Consider the following 17,501-nt stretch of genomic DNA (forward strand, 5'->3'; position numbering starts at 1 on the left):
GGACAAGATTGTTGCAGGCATGTTGGTGGGTGGATTTGACCAGGGTGACTGTCTGTGAGAACCTACTGTAACTACAATAGGTAGGCTATTTTATGGGACTGGCCCAGTGGAGCAGAAGTTACTTTAGTGAGACTCTGATGCTAGCTGAGGCTGCCAGTTGGATATATCAGTTGTGGAGCCAATTGAATGAGGCTCTGATGCAGTCTGAGTTTGGCCACTGAATATCTCAAGAGGTCTAGAGCCTCTTGAGATGGACTCCAGTATGAGTTCAGGCTGGCTGTTGCTTGTGCCAGGCTTGAAGGCCTTTGGGAAAGACTGCAGTGTGCGCCAAGGCTGGCTGTGGCTTGTGTGGAGGGTCTGGAGCTGCTAGAAGTGGCTCTAGCCTGGTGAGGGGGTTGGACAGGGCAGGGTCTCAGTGAAACGCCAGGGTGGGCAAATGGGGTTAGCCAGATTAATGGAGAGCAGCAGATTTGCTTTCTCCTGCACTGTGCCAGCTAAGTGGAAGAAAAGCTCAAACAAAGAAACAAAAGGACAATGGTGCTCTCCAGTACTTTGGTACTCTGCGAGAGTTCCCACTGGTCACTCCTCCTAAAGTTAGTCAATTTAGTTCCTCCCTATATGACCCATATACTTCTCAAACTGCTGCCTCCTGCATGCCAAAGCTTGAAGTCAGTGAATTTATGTGAGAATCCTCTAAGAACACACTCTTAGTCTTCCACTGCACTTTGAGTCTCTCTGAAGAAATCCCTATTGGTGTTCAAAGACAAATGTTATGGGGAGACCTTTTCCTGGCACAGGTGCTACAGGTTAGAAAGCCTGGTGTGGTACTCAAACCTCCTGCTCCAAGATATCCTCTCAATTACTAAACAGCATATGGTTGATGTGGGGCCTGACCAGACTGTGTGTGTCTCCATTCCTCCTATCTATTTTGACATGGCCTCTTCTTTATATCCTTAATTATAGTGATCAGCTAGTCTTTAGGTGGTTCTTAGTGATGATTGTTCTGTAATTTAGTTGTAATTTTGTTGTAGATATGGGAGGAGGTGAGTTCAGGATTCACCAACTCTACCCCATCCAACTCTAATTTATTCAACAATTCAACTTTCTTCATTGGCTAGTGAGTACCACATTGATGATAAATCAGTTTCTCATATTTACATAGATCTGTTTTTGACTCTCATGTTTTCTTGGTTTATTTTTTTGTTCTTATGTACTATACACCTTAACCCATTTCTATGGGTTTATTATAGGTCTTCATTCATTTTAAAACTGGCAACTATTGATATATCTTTATATTTTCATCTAAGTTTTAGAATGAGTTTGTATGAAATTTTGATTGGAATAGCATTAGATTTATAACTTAACAGTAACATGTTTATTATGCTAATTAGTCTCATTCATGAACACGATATATTGCTATATTTTGTAAATTTTCTTTTACATATTTTAAGAGTTTAAAATGTTTCTCCATGATATCCTGATACATTTTTATAAAGTTTTTGATAGGCTTTGTTGCTATTTTAATTTCTAATATATTTTCTAAATGGTTGTTACTGATAGAAGAAACGCTATTGATTTTTTTGTATTAAATTTATGGATTTCTTTAAATACAATTGATATTTTTAAATATTAAATCTTGAACATAAGATACATCTCAATTTATTCCAATCTTTCTCTATGTCTTCCATAACACTGAAAAATGTTTTCCATAAAAACCATGAAAAATTTTGTTCAATTAGTGCCTAGAGAATGTACAATTTTTAAAAATTTGCTCTTATAAATAACATGTTGTTTCCATAATATTTTCTTATGATATTGATATTTGTCATAAAGAAACACTATTGGTTTCATAAGTTGATCTCAAATTCAGCAGCCACGTTTATCTGATTTTTTCCAACATTTTTTTCTGTTGATTTTTTTTAGATTTTCTATGTTAATTGAGTCATATGCAAATGCTATCAGTTTTATCTCATTCTTTTATATCTTTATTCATCATTTTTACTTTTTACGTTATATTAGAGTACTCCTCAGTTCAAAACCGTATAATGGTTGCCCATCTTACTCAAAGCCAACACCCTTGCAATACTTAGACAACCTTAATATGCTTTCATTACACCTCTGACCTCAGTGAGCTGCTGCCCACATTGGTCCCTTTGCTCCAGGCACACTACTGAGGTCTTACTATTCTTGAAACTTGCCAGGTATAGTTTGCCTTAGGATTGGCTGCATTCACATGAGCTGAGAGTATGTGCTCCCTTGAATTTTGCAACCTATACCCCTCAGGTCTCACACTAGTCAAAGCTTTGCTTTACATTTAATTTTATGTATGCCTGGAGAGCTCTTATCTCAAAAATCTGCATAGCTTAGTCCCTCACTTCTTTCAAGTCTTTGCTTAGATATCTCCTTAACAGGACATTTAAAATGGATATCGCATACCTATGCAAACACTTTCTATCCATTTTTCTTGCTTTATTTTTCTCTACAGCATTTATAACTACTCAATACAGTCTGTGACATATATCAATTTATTTATTTACTTCTCTCTCTCCCACTGGAATATTATGTCTATAAGGGCAGGCATTTTTCTTACTGCTCACTGCTTTGCTCACTGCTATATCTTCAATATGTATAACTGAGTCTAGCATACCAAAGGGGTCCTATAACAACTTGTTGAAAAGAAAATAAAAGAATAAATGAATGAATATTATTGACATTCTTGTCTTGTGGATAAAGAAGATAATTCATCTACCATCTGTTTGATTATAGGAGGTTCATGGTATGTTTCTGACATTTAGCCTTTATCAAATTTAGAAAGTTAGCTCTGATGTATCCAATATTATTTCTTATGGTAAATAATAGAAAATAAATTTGGTAAAAAAAAAAAAACCCTCTAAGCATACAAAAAAGATGTTGCTATCTAAATAAAAATATGTCAAAAATATTAGAATAAAATGCCGAAGAAGTGACAACAGTGGCTCTCTCTGGATTACGGTATTATAATTTTCATCATATTTATAATTTTTCTACATTAAAACATAATAAATGTTATTCAAATAAAAAGAAAATAACCTCAGAAAATAACCTCATTGCTAGGCAATTAAACTATTCATGAGTTCCCAAGAACATTAAGTTCCATTTTATTTTATTTATTTCCATTTACCAATCCTTTATTGAGCAAAACATTGTGCCAGATACTAGGAAAGATACAAAGATGAGTAAAACACAAGCTGTGTCCTTAAAAGAGGTTAAATCTGATGTGCACCAGTAATGCAAGGGAGCAAAGTGCCAAGTGTGCACCAGTTATGAAACTTCTGACCCTCTGGGTTCCAAATTGGAAAGCTGGCAATACGTTTGAGCCTTTGAAATTTCCATCCCAGGAGTATGCTTGTTGTTATTCTTCTTTGACCAAACCAGAACTACTGTCTAGGAAGAAGACTTAAGAAAGAATCTCAAAGCCAGAAGAGGCATGGAAAAAAATTTTTTTGAAATAGAAGACAGAGAAGAAAATAAGGTAGGTTGATTAGAAGGTGACTTGACCAGGTAGATTGATCGATGGTGAAGGAGAACAGAGTGATGGTGGCAAAGAGCATGCGTCAGTGATTTTGCCCATACATTTCTAAGAGCATTCTTTTTATGGTGAGAACAGTGAGGATGAGGATGAGGTGGAAGGGGTGGGGAAGTTTTTATGACTGGGCAGTTTTAGCAATTGTAAAATCACAAAGTTTCTCAAACTGCATTAAAAAAGATTATGAGGGGTCATTTGGTCATTCTTTTGCTTGCAAACACAACCACAAACTGTTCTCAAGATAGAAATAATCACAGCCAAACTAATAGAGTTTGTGGTAGGCACTGATCTAGGTGTTTTAACATTCTTGAACATTTTATTATCTCATTGATCCTTTGTAATAGGTACTGTTATAATCTTCATTTCATAGAGAAGAAGAGCGAGGCACCAAGAGGCTAAGTAACTTGCCCAGTGTCACATGCTAGCAAGGAGGATAGATAAGATTAAAATTAAACAATCTGATTTTTGTGTCCATGTTTTTAATATCTATGCTCCCTTGCCTCTTCTAAAGATGTCCAGTTTACTTAAATGTGACAAAGACCATTTATAAGTCTCTTGTGAACAGACAAATTATTTTGCATGGATCAAGTTCTCCCTTTTTTTTCATTAATATTCATGCCATACTTTAAGATTAACATAAATTCAGTCATCAGCATTCTCATCTTTACATGTTATTGTCTTAAATTGGAAGTTAAATTATGGATAACAGGGTGTTGTATAAATGCCAAGGTGACAGGGATGAAGCATATACAAGTGTCGGTTGTTAATTTGGCCTCATCACCATCACTTGCTAAAATCTCTACATCACCAAATTAAAGGTGAGAACCACATTTTCTGCATTCTTCTCTTCAGTTAGTTCTTGGTTAGAGTTTCCCAATGAATGGCATTCATATGAGATTTGGAAAGAGGAAGAGAAATAGCCATTATTTATTCTCATGATGCAGATGCAGTCAGATACAGAGCAGACATGAGATTCATAATGGTCTAATACAGTTGTCTTACCACCAGGTGGCCAGGCTCTGTTGCTTAAGGTTGGAGATTCAGAGGCATTGGTAAGGGGGAGGCCATGTATAGTCTTCATTTCTGTTGCTATAGCCACTGTATTCATGGAACCATCATGATACTTCAAGGGTGGCTGGTAACAGTACCGGCTCATATCGATGGGCCAAGCCAATTTTTTTGCTTAGTTATTCCATATCTCTTCAATGGTGGATGTCTTCTGGAAGGTATTAACATGTGATATGAATATCTTTAGACATGATACTCACTCCCATACATACATTCGCATATCCCCCAATTTTTTTTGTCTCCAATACTCCATCCAGTCTTTTTTTGTTTGCAGACCTCTGACTATCTTGTCGGGCTATATGTCACAGCCACTGATTTTATATATATTTTCACCTCAGCCACTTTCATTAAAAGTGGATAAATCAGTTATACCATTTAAGATTCTGCCCATTAGGAAGATATTTTTTTCTTCTCTACTGTCTTTCAAGATCATTTCTGAGTGTAGGTATAATGCCATACCATTCAATTTAGGTTTACATCCATATACTAAATTATTTATAAATTAAGTTCAGGCTATTTATTCTTCCTTCTGATGGTTTTGTAGACCCCTCATATGTCTATCAGTGTGAGCTGATTGAGGAGTGTGCAACCACCATGGTGTCATGGATGTCTGTGATGCTTGATCATGCAACTTGTGTTCTGTAGTCTTGCTAGTGCTTAATCATGGGTGTACCTACCATTTTTATCTTATCGTGGATTGCTGCTGGACCTGTTTGATTTTATGACTTGCTGTTTCCAACATAACTCAGCTCTTGATGACAAGTTCTGGCATAGTTACTTGATATCCCATGGTCAAGCATTCCTTTTCTACAGTTCCTTAATAATTCCTTAGGAACTGTCCTTAAAAGAGAAATAAATCTCCCCTAATGTGGCATGGCTTTGATGTTGAACCTCAGTACTGCATTGTAGTTCTCCCAATGATCCATCATAGACTCCACACGGCATCTTTTTCCACTACTGGCACCTCCAATAATACAGTGTCTGCTAGAATGTATAGCCCAAGTGGTAAGGCTGCTTGTATCATTGCCTAAACTTGCTGCACAGACCTTTCATGCTCTGAGTCTCACTCAAAGCTGATTCCTTTCCATGTCAACTAGTGTGTAGGTGAGAGAAGTATTTCTAGGTGTAGAAAGTGTTTTTTTTTTCCCTCAGAACCCAAAGAGGTTTCTTATTTGTTGTAGGAGATGCATTTTTAAATTTTACTTTGCAGAAGATGTCCTGGTAAAGTTCTGACCACTAGTGTTCTTATTGGTAGCCCTCAAATCTGATTCTCAAACCATTCTGAGTATTTGGTAGTTCTGGTCCTTCAGGGAGCAGATGCTGCGATGAAATTAGGAGTGTAAGAGGCTCCTTGTATGAAATGTCTGTAAAATAAAATGGGAGAAACAAGATTAGGCAGGGGAAGCCTTCCAACTACAGCCTAGATCTGACAGCTGTGAAATGAAAGCGGATGGAAGCAGGATTGAGTAGGGAGAACTTCAGATAAAGCAAGAGGAAAGATTTCCTATTAAAGGAATTTCATGTTGGGAAGAAAAGCACAAATCTTGTACCTTGTTGATGATCTGTCATTAGCTAGGGGATATGTAGGAAGCCAAAATCTTACCTTGAAAGCTAAGACAGATACAAGGACTCTGAAGTTGAAGGCTATTGTCTAACTGCCTTTCTTGCAACTAAACCACAAGTTTTTTCTTGAAGGGAGATCTCAATGGAGTAATGACCTTGGGTCAACAAGAATGTGAGGACTCAGCACAAATATATAGAGGATGGCCTTGCATAGAAACATGGACAGTTAATCTATAGTAACACAAGGGAAGTCAGGGTCTGTAAGTACAGATACTAAGAGAATATAGTTGTGGCGATGAGAGTTTGTGTATGTTCTCTTCCATTGACTTCAATTTTCTTAGCTGAAGTAGAAAACAGTTATCTGCTGAGTGCAAGGATGGGAGAGGAGGCATTAGAGGCTCTAGAAAAGTGAAACTAAGTGTAAGTACTAAATGGAGAAGAACATTCCGAACAGAGGAACCAATATGTGTGTACGAGTTGTTTGACGAAGTAACTTTGTGTGGTTTAGAGTATAATTGAAGGAGTTTGAGGTGAGGCTAGAAAGGTAGGCTAAGATTATGTTATGAGTGGCTTTGAATGGAATATTAATGATTTATTTATTTTTCATAAATTGTGAAAACTATTTATGGTTTTAAAGAGGGAAATTTATTAATTAGAATAGCATTTATGTTGGGAACATAAGTCTTTGGCAACACAGAGAGTAAATTGGAGAGAGAAGAATAGGTATCCCTCACTATATGAATGCTCACTATCCAAATAACTGCTCGTAAAATATATACCCCAAATTTACTATTTTAGTTGCAATCCATGCTAATGACTGTGCATACATGTGCTGGCAAAAATTGTTTAGGTTGGAATCTAGACTAGAAAATTCAGAGGGCACTTCTCCTAAATCCTCTTTGTTCTGTTAAGATGATGTCTCATGCTCCTATTTTTAACCATTTTGTGTAGCCTTGCTATCATCTTCCCCACATTATTAAGTAAAATGTTTTTAAAGAGAATTAGAAAAAACTGTGAAGAAAGGAATTATCTAGAAAACTCATATACTTAACAGAAATGTTGGAGATGATAAAGGATATTGAGCAAAGTAAATGCATTAAATACATAAATCTTGGCTATCCACACGTCTATATCTATTGTGCATATGATAAGAAAATAAATACTGTGAAAGAGTTGTTGATGCTGGAGAGATTCACTCTGTTACTTGAGTACAGCATAATATTTTTTAATAACTAGAGAAATGCCTTATGTGATGGTGGTAGAGCTGCATTCAGCATGAGAGGATCGTTTAGCACCATGTTGAGCTCGCAGAAGGCACTAGGCATCTCTAAAGATCTGAAGAAGGCGATGGAGAAAGGGAGTGATTAGGTAGAAGAGTTGAGTTTCCAAGCGAGTCAGGAATGGTTTGAGAAATTTGAGACACTGTACGATTTTATAATTTGAGGATCATTGGCAGGCCCATTCCAAACACTTGCAGAGCTCAAGGTAAAGAAAATGGAGGTTCTAACCCACAGCCCACCCAAACCTCCCCTGCCCAACTCCATCACACGCTGTGAGGGTACTTGCACAAATGAATGTGGACATTCCAGCCTCTACTTCACAGATCTATCCATTCACTATCTCCTCAGCCCAGGCTCAGCAAAGAGTTATGGCATGGCCCCCCTCAAGTGGCATCCACTTTTGCAAGATCGATCTGGATAAAGGCCTGTGCTGACCCAGGAAGTGGACTTGTGCCCATTAGGGCAAGAAATTCTAGGGTCTTAGATACCTCGATTTTTGTCTAAAAGGGGGCCAGAGACGCTGGGTGGTCATATCCTATTGATCTCTATGAGGATGAGTCTAGCAGGAAGAAAGTCAGAGCTAAGCCCAGGGTAAGTTTGCTGAAACCTAAGGGCAATATCGATTATGGTCAAAGTGGTTTCTATAATAGTGAGGCCAAATCAATCTTTCTCAGTGAAATAGTAAATGACAAACCTTTTGAAGAAACTTTAGATCATGCCGACAAATTTATTGCTATTGCTTATGAATGTGTGAACATGACCTGAATAGCAACATCGTATTTTAAAATGTGATGGCATGCACCAACTAATACCATCGGGAGCCGTAAAATTGCAAAGGACTTCAAAGAGATTACTAATGAGACTTCCATCCCTACGCTTTGCCTGTGGTTTCGGATGGTCCTCGGTTTTTGAAATATTGGGTGCCAATAAGTAATGTCTGCACATCTCAAGTATTTACTTTTTCATTCATTTTTTTCCACCAGCTCACACTAGTTAATCTTCACTCACCACCAAATGGCACCAGTGACTATAATAAACTCCATCTCCTTCTTAACACCAACTCAAGCAACTCATTTGTTCTAAGCATTTTAAATTTTCTTTTTTTAAAATCTAAGTGTTATTTGCTTTCATTAAGTACCCTAAACATATTAACATATTTCATTATTTATTTACATTATAGTTCATATTTATTGAAGTATAAAAGAAAAACATAATTTGTATAAAATTTTCACATTTTTATTGTATACCGCAGACAAACAAATCTACTTTGTCCATTAAATGTTAGATAATTTGATAATTGGTGGTTTGTATTATTCTCGAAGGATCGCTGTACAGATATTTACAACAGTATTTCTAAGGCCAGCTTAGAATAAAGTCCCACTTAATTTTTTTCTAGTCCCACACAGACCAATATTACCAAAAACATGATAAAAATAAATTAGAAGCATATCAGATAAAATTAAGTAGATTGAGTCCAGGGAGCACACTTTGAGGGTGGCCGCCCCTCATAATTCCTATGCTGCAGAGAAAAGCCACCACATAATGCTTCAAGGATGCCGGGACTGCCTCACAAGAGGCAGAAATACAAATGTATTTCTCACAACCTTGCTGAAGGGGGTGTGCTATGAACCCACTGGAGGAAGGTGGTTAGGAGTGAGGTGAGCATCCTTTACTTGAAAAAATCAACTTTAGCTTTCCAAAGGCATTGCATCTTGGAATACCTTATTTTACAATATATAAGAATATTCTGGCCTTTAAATTTTTCTTTGTGTAGGCTACCTTTGGATCCAGGTTGAGTCAACCAACCAAGGAAAGTGACAAAGCCAGTCCACGACTTTTGAGATAGTGCACTGACTCCAGACTCCACTTAGCGCTTCCATATCAATGAATGACGTTGATGTAATTCTTTCATCCTGGTTCAACACCATTAAGATTCATCCCCACACATATTCTCTTGGTCTGACAGTTTTCAGTGTTGATACAAATGTGAAGCAGTAGGAAATTCACACATTGCTGTGATGGCCGGTTTTACGTGTCAACTTGGCTACGTTGTGGTCCTTGTTATTCATTCAAACACTAACCTAAGTGTTGCTATGAAAATAAATAACAAAAAGCAGACTTTATGACTTCCCTGTTTCTAGTCTGAGTTCCTAGGTAATGGTGATATCATTCAATGTGAGACAGAAGAGAAGGAGAGCAGCTGATTTCCAAGCCAGGATAAGGGATTAAGCTTTGGATATATTAGTTTAGAAAGCCCCCTATACAGAGCAAGCTATACTCATGTCTTCTTTTATTTTTAATGAGTTTTCTAGACTGGTTAGGCATGTCATAAAAATGAATGGTCTTGACAGAGTATGTCTAGACTTTGATAAAGAGTATAATGAAGCTCCCTGTGTGCCTTAAAGACCTGGTGGAAAATGTGAACTAAATGGAAGTCTGGTTAGCTGTGCTCAAGATTTTGCAATAGATTAGTTATAGTTTAGCCCTCAATGGATTAATAGCAAACAGCAAAGATGTCTCTAATACTTAAAAAGTATTTTGTTAGAGTCGTTATATTGCAATTGTTAAGAATGAGTTAATATGCTAATATTCACAGCAAATAATAGTAGCTTACATTTATTTGTGCATTCTGAGTGCTAGGCTGTGTCATAAACACTTTGTGTGCGTTATCACATTTTAATCATCACAACGACCCTTTCAAATAAGTATGGTTACTATGCCAATTCCATAACTAAGGGAACTGAGACTCAGAGAGGTTAAGTAACTCGCCAGTGTCATTCAGTAGCCCATACACTTACTGGCTTCCCTGAAATTTCCTAGGGCCGCGTAAGAGGCTATAGAGCAAATTGGTTATGAGTGTGAGGTGCAGGAATCAGGCCAGACCAGAATTTGATTTTCAAAGAGCCACGCACTAACCCTGTGGCCTTGAGAAATTACTTAATCTCTCTAATTTTCAAAAACCTTACGCAAAATGGCAATACTAACAAGTGCCTAATTTCATAGGTTCCCCCCTGACCCCCCGAGGAGAAATGAGACAATGCATGTAAAGCCCTTCTTATATGCATAAGACCTTGTGTCATTAAATGTTAGCTAGGAAACACTTTAGGATAATATAAATGAATGTCTAATGTGAATGATAAGCTCATGGAAAGGTATTTTTGCTCAGTACCCTTAGGTTTAAATAGTCCACTTGGCACTTATGTATAGATTGACTCCAGGTTAATCTACACTATAAATAATATGCATGTGGAACGTTTTAGAATGAGCACTTTTCTACAATGATGGCAAAGCAGAGAACAGACTTCTTGGACTTCTTTTTCTTGTTCAGAGTCCAGTAGACTAGAGTTCAAGATAATTTCTACTTCAAGAGATGAGAAAGAGTCACCCTGCTGATGGGTGAGGTTATCACATATTTTTAAGTTCTGGACAAGCAATTAACTCACATGGATGTCCTGTCAGTGTGAGGCAGGACATGGTGGAGCAGCTTCAAATGATAACGCGGTGATAAATGGCTTCTCTCAGTCAACTTGCCAAACTCACTCAGACCCAATATGAACTGTTAGCAGGGAGCCAAGGGGAACAGCTCAAAGCTTTCAAAGGCTTTTTAAAGTAACTTTTCTCATTATAAATGTAAAATGATGTTTACTGGAGAAAATTGGAAACTAGAGATAGTCTATGTACATTATAAAAATAAGGACATTTTCTAGTAACAAACAGTCCTAGTTACCATCATGTGCTCTTCTATATTCTCCTTGAAATATATAGTTTTATGAAAAAATATGTAGGATTTTGAGAGAAAATTTCCCAGATATTTTTCATGCCTGCTGTGTATTCTAGGATCTCTGTTGAAAGCTTCTTTCTGTGTCACACAATAAAATTTGAGTCAACATGGCATAGTCTTTTATTCCTTAGAAAAGTAGGCTCACCTCCTTGATGCAGTCGTTGGCTAATTTAAATCTCAAGGAAAAGACTTATAGTGATCGTCTTTCATTTAAGGTTTTATCCCAGGGGTAGTAGTTCACACACTAACGATAAAATATAATCTGAACTGAGCCCCGCAAAACAGCGCATCTCCTGTGAGAAATGATTGCTTTGCTTTGCATTAGCAAGGCGTAAAGTTCAGGATAGTATAAGTATTTATTTTTGATAAGATTCAAGGGGATTTTTCTCAAAATATGTTTTTAAAAAAAACCCCATTTATTTTCCAATAATTCTTCTTTTGTAGTTGCTCAGAAAATTTTTGGGACACTAGAAATTGTAATCTTTATGTTTAAGATAAAAGGCATATTTTCCTATTGAGTAACTGTCTATTTGGCCTCCTCTTGAGTCCATGTCCTTCTTTTTTGAACAGCTGATAGACACATTCAGAGTCACCTGCCAGGTGCCATGGAAACAGGGTTATTTCAGACTTGATGATGACCACAGAATATGTTTATGCAAATCCAAGAATATTTATTTTACCTTTTAGCAGAAAACCCTTAGACAAATAAGTCTATGTATAAATTATTCAGGGAAATGTGAAACTTCCCTTGGAGGCTTTTGAGAAATAGAAAGAATAAGTTACGTAAGGAAAATATTCTCCTGGATGTTAGAGGCTGTTTTAAAGCCCGGTTTTACCTGGAAGTAATTACTCTTAAGTGGCAAGTGTAATTCACAGACGCGTGAGGTCTAAAGAGAAGGTGAAGTTTAGCTGCTGTGAAGATCATTCACTAAGCCTCTGCCAAAGTCTGACTCTCAGTGTGCTTCTCAAAAAGAGTCTTTGAATGGAGGAGGATGAAGATGGCCATTTATCTCCCATGGGGTTTTTAAAACTCTGCATGATCCCAGATCAGAATCTAGGATATCAGATCAAAGATAGGAGTGTGTGTAGTTAGAATTATATGTAATATCAGTAAAAAAAAAATAATAATATTAATATTGTTAGACTTCCACAAACTAACTGACTCACTGTATCAGATCAAACCTCTCCCTGAGAACAACCAAAATGGTTGAAAAAAAAGAGAAGAAATCAAAACCCAAAACATCTGAAGATACCTGAGAGCTACAAAGGCAGCCAGGATTTGTGGATGCAATCCCCAAGAGAGACAGGAAGGGCAGAAAGTATCACATTAGGCATTGCTTTTCTTTCAAGGCATTTGTAAATTTTAAAAAATTTTATTCAACCTATTGGAGTGGCATTGATTAATGAAATTATATAGATTTCAAGTGTACAATTCAATTATACATCATCTACATATTGCATTGTGTGTGTTCACTGCCCAAAGTCAGATCTCCTCCTGTCACCGTATATTTGATGCCCTTCACCGTTTTCTACCTCTCCCCTCCCCGCTTTCCCTTGGTACCGCCACACTGTTGTCTATGAGTTTTTGTTTGTCTTCTTTGTTAATTTGTTGTTTTCAGTTTTATATTCCACCATATGAGTGAAATCATATGGTTCTTGACTAATTTGAAAGCAGCAGAGAGACTGAGGAGCGAAGCAGAGGCTTTGCCTACACATAGGGCTGGAATGACAATAAATGGAATTTGGAGCCTTTCAAGGCTATGCTCTGGATATGAGGGTGAATGGAAACAAACCCACCCTCAAAGACAGAAACCCAGCTTCGACTTTGTTAAATCTCAAAATAGAAACAAAACAAAACAAGGTAAAAGACAGAGCTCCCTCATCCCTGGGTCTGACCAATAACTAGGAAGATGTGATCTCTCTCTACCCCAGGCCAATCCGCCCTCTGTCCTCCATCAGTTATCCTCCCTTCAGATACCTTCATTAGTTATCCCACTCTTTCCTGTCCCTATAGCTGCACCATATTGTACTTTCTCACAACCCAATATTTTTTATTCCTTTGGCATATACCGTACCATGAATTCAGAGAGACCTGTTTCTTGTTGGACTTCATGGAAGTGCTTCTCTGAATAGAAAGGACTGGCACTTCAGCTAGACACAGGGGCTTTCTCTGGGCTTCCTTTTATCCTTCCTCATGTGATTTTCTTAAACCTATTTCAGGATATCATAGAGTGCTTAGTATGTTAATTAAACCTATTAACTTTTTTGTTTTTTTGTTTTTGTCAAGAATCTTGCTCTTTCCTCATTATTCACCATAGTATAAACCACATTACATTGTAGACCCTCCTGGATAAGTTCACAAAACACATGAGATAGGGTCACTAAACACACGTTTGGGCTGAATGTTAAAAATCAATATTCTGCTGGAGCTGACACTGAAAACTAATATCACCTCATGGAATGAATTTCCCGGATGGAAGAATAAACATTGCATTTTCCAAACTTTAATTTTACCATTCAAAATGGTGGTAGTTGAATTTTAAAAGTGTGACATTATTGTACAAGGCAATTTCTCAGACCTCTCAGCTGATGTCAACACACTCAACCTTTGAGATACGAAACAGCCTCACTTTCAATTTAGGTCAAGGGAGGAGGGAGCTAGCCTCTGCTGAGCTCTGCCATTGTAAGTGCTATGGATAGTGAAATGACCCCCAAGTCATTGAGTTTTCCTTCTGGACAGAATTGCAACATATAAAACACACAAGAGAGTATTTTTTACTCCATGTGACCTATAGGAATGTCTACCTATATTTGAAATGGAATGTTTAGATATTAATATTAAACTTGATAACTCATAGCTAATATTACTCATATTACATGAGCACATGGGTATATATATCTATTCTATTCTACATCCATATAGGCATATGGTCCCTTTCATTGGTCATCTCCGTGGCAAATCCTGCTCTCATAGAAAAATAGGAAAACAGTAGCAATCATCACTGGACATATTCATATTACACACGTACTGTTCTCTGAAATGGGACGTTCTTTAATCCCTCTTTACCCCACCCCCCTTCACTAATCTGCTGACATTGATTTTCTTAGTTTAAGTATCATATTCCTGAGCAAAACAATAGATGACCTTCTCTTTTGGTTTTCTAGGGCTACTGCAATGAATTACCACAAATGCAGAGGCTTAAAACAACAAAAACTTATTCTCTAATAGTCTGGAGGCCAGAGTTCGAAATCAAGGTGTTAGAGGGGCCACTCTCCTCCCAGAGTCTCCAGCCGGGAGTGCTCTTTGCTTTTTCCACCATCTGGTGGCTTCTGGCATTCCTCCACTTGGGGCAGCATAACTCCAAATTCTGCCTTCATCTTCCCACAGCTTTCTTCCCTGTGCCTCTGCGTCATCACCCTTTCTCTTTCATAAAGACACTAGACATTGGGCTTAGAGCCCTCTGTAAATCCAGGATAATGATCTCATTTTGAGTTCCTTAACTTAATTAGATCGGCAATGATCCTATTTCCAAATGTCACCTTCACAGGTACCAGAGGTTAGGACTTGGATATATCTTTTTGGGGTGGGTAGAGCACAATTCAACACAGTGCACCCTCCAAGCATACAGTGCAACCATAAACACTGGAAGAGTGATTATTACATTTTCTTTGCATTTCCTTTAGATCGCTGAGGGCAGGAAGTGGGTCTTCACATCCCTTAATATTTAGCATAATGCCTGGCACGTAGAAAAAAATTAATAACTTGTCATTGAATTAAAGAATTAAAACTAATAGAAAGAAACATTAAGAAGACACATTTCAGGCCAATATAAAAGGATTTAGGGAAGAAATTTGTGTTATTTTAAGTCTAGTTACAGTTCGAGCTGGTTGCCTTAGGAACCAAGGAAAGAGAGTTAACCTAAGTAAGAAAATAGTTCTTTTGCATACAAAAAATATCCCATAACACAATTTTATTATACAAATATAATTTCTCACCCCAAACTAGTCTGGGTGGAAGAAGATAGATAGATAGTGAATTACTCTTCATACTAAAGTAAGACAGAATTGAGTGTTTTTAGATGGCAGCCCTGGATGTTATAGATTGGAAGAAAGAGAGAGAGAGAGAGAGAGAGAGAGAGAGAGAGAGAGAGAGAGGGGAGAGAGAGAGAGAAGGGTCTTTGAGCACTGGATGAGACAGATTGTGTTAGACCAGAGGCTAAAGAGAAGAATAGCCAATAAGAAATTAAATCCCAGTATTAAAGATGAACAGATGTCTTCAAAATTGTGATGTCTAATAATTGCTCTCTTTCTTTGACCCTTTCAATGTGCAATAAAAATTTTCATAAACAGTTTTTAGTAGTTGGTGCTTTGGGGAACAAACTGTGAGCAATGCCATCAGCACCTGAGGCACAATGATGTTAGAAGTAGATATAAGGCAAAAGAATCCGGAAGGTGTATTCGATGTGAGCAGGAATCCAGGAGGAGCGGGGTCCAGGAGACCACGGGGTTCTGGAAGCATCCCTGGGGTATCAGAGGAAAACTAAACTTTCCAAGTATAAAAGATTGAGGCTCAAGTCATTTTGTTCTTGCATTAATGAAAATTGATATCAAGAAATATTTATATTAAAGATTAGAGACACTTGACTTTCACAAGAAAGAGGTTTTTTGTTTGTTTGTTTTGAACAGTCTTAAATGTCTAATTGAAAAAGCAATGAGTATTTGGCACAATAGGCATATGAACATGATCTAGAGGAAGCTCATCACGCACATTGTGTGGGGAATTCATGCTTTTGATTTTTGGCTGTCACCATCTGTGGTACTTTATGCTGTAATGAGTCTACGATTCTAGGGTTCAGTGTGACACAATGTAACTTTTTGATCTTCTAAAGTAGAATTGTTTTATATAGGTCGACTCTATAAACAGGTAATTTGTAGTGAACAGCTTCATAAAATTAGAAAGTTCTGTCCTTTCATCTAGTTAAACGAGATGTGAGTTTCTTTCATTTGTGGTGCTAGGTTGTGTTGCGTTCGTTGCATGTCCACTCTTACTGCATTTCTCATTTGTCCTCTGGAGACTTCGGTGGGTTTGGGTTCCACATGGGTGGAAGCCCTGGTGGCTCTCCCTCCCTACCCGGACACCATTCTCTGTGAGCTTGCTGTAAAAGAGATTCACAGTGTTCTGCAAATTCTGGCCGGCATTCAAAGCAGGTTTGAAATAAAGTTCCAGAAGGAGACACCTACATAAATGCACAGGAAGAATGACTAAAGAAAACAGGTGAATGTCACCGTCATCTTATGGATTAAAAGCAGAATAAAAGATGTAAACATGCCCACAGATGTTCAGTGTCTCCACGTTGGTGATTCTTTGCCCACTGGAGCCCTTTTGATTATTGCTGAAATTTACATTAGAGATTTATCAAAGAATCTTAGCAATCTAAGCAAGATGAACAATTTCCGTCCTGATTTAGGCCTTGTTATCTGTTGTATTTGGAATTATAATGGAATTTTCCTGTCACACTCTGATATTGGTTGACTGACGACCTAAAATCAAATGTAATCTCCAAAAAGGCGAGACTGCTGTATTCTAGTGCCCTGAAAAATATCAGAAACAGTATGAACTTAGAAAATATTTATGGAATTGATAAATGGTGCTTACATTCTATGAATAAGAAAATAGTTTCTCAAAAGGAAACTAATTGAAACCTTTGATTGATCACGTTAAGAAGGAAATGCAAAGAGTAAAGTGAGTGCATTTAGGGTGATGGGAAGGGATGGTATGAGAAGGAGACAGAAACCACCGGCAAAGACCGAAAGAACATCACAGGCAGGGAGCAAACTCTGGAAACCAAGAGGAAATAAAGACTTTAGGGGTTCTAGAAATTTAAAAGAGGGGCGGGGTCTACGGCCATACCACCCTGAACAAGCCCGATCTCGTCTGATCTCGAATGCTAAGCAGGGTCGGGCCTGGTTAGTACTTAGATGGGAGACCACCTCAGAAGACCAGGTGCTGTAGGCATACAAATTAGAAAAATAAGGGAATGTAAACTGACGAGGTCCTTGCAATCTGTGAGGTCAACCAAGGGTTGCCTCTCCCAAAAGATAAAAATAAATAAAAATAAAAGAGGGGTGGGTGGTTAGAGAAAAGTGAGAGGAAAAATCATATAAATTTATAGGAGTAGACAGGGGTGAGATATTTGGGGTCTTGAAGACCACGGTAAGGAATTTCGAATTATTCTAGGTGCAG

General features: G+C 37.6%; 1 non-coding gene across 1 annotated transcript; it reads left to right on the forward strand.

The window, feature by feature from the left end:
- The first annotated feature begins 17,154 nt into the window (after positions 1 to 17,154).
- LOC120595766 (5S ribosomal RNA) lies at positions 17,155 to 17,273 on the forward strand. The gene has a single exon (XR_005651016.1). It is a non-coding gene; the product is annotated as a 5S ribosomal RNA (ribosomal RNA).
- Positions 17,274 to 17,501: the final 228 nt, after the last annotated feature.

This window comes from Pteropus medius, unplaced genomic scaffold, assembly GCF_902729225.1.
Source record: "Pteropus medius unplaced genomic scaffold, Ma_sr-lr_union100, whole genome shotgun sequence".
In the NCBI taxonomy this organism is placed as follows: Eukaryota; Metazoa; Chordata; class Mammalia; order Chiroptera; family Pteropodidae; genus Pteropus; species Pteropus medius.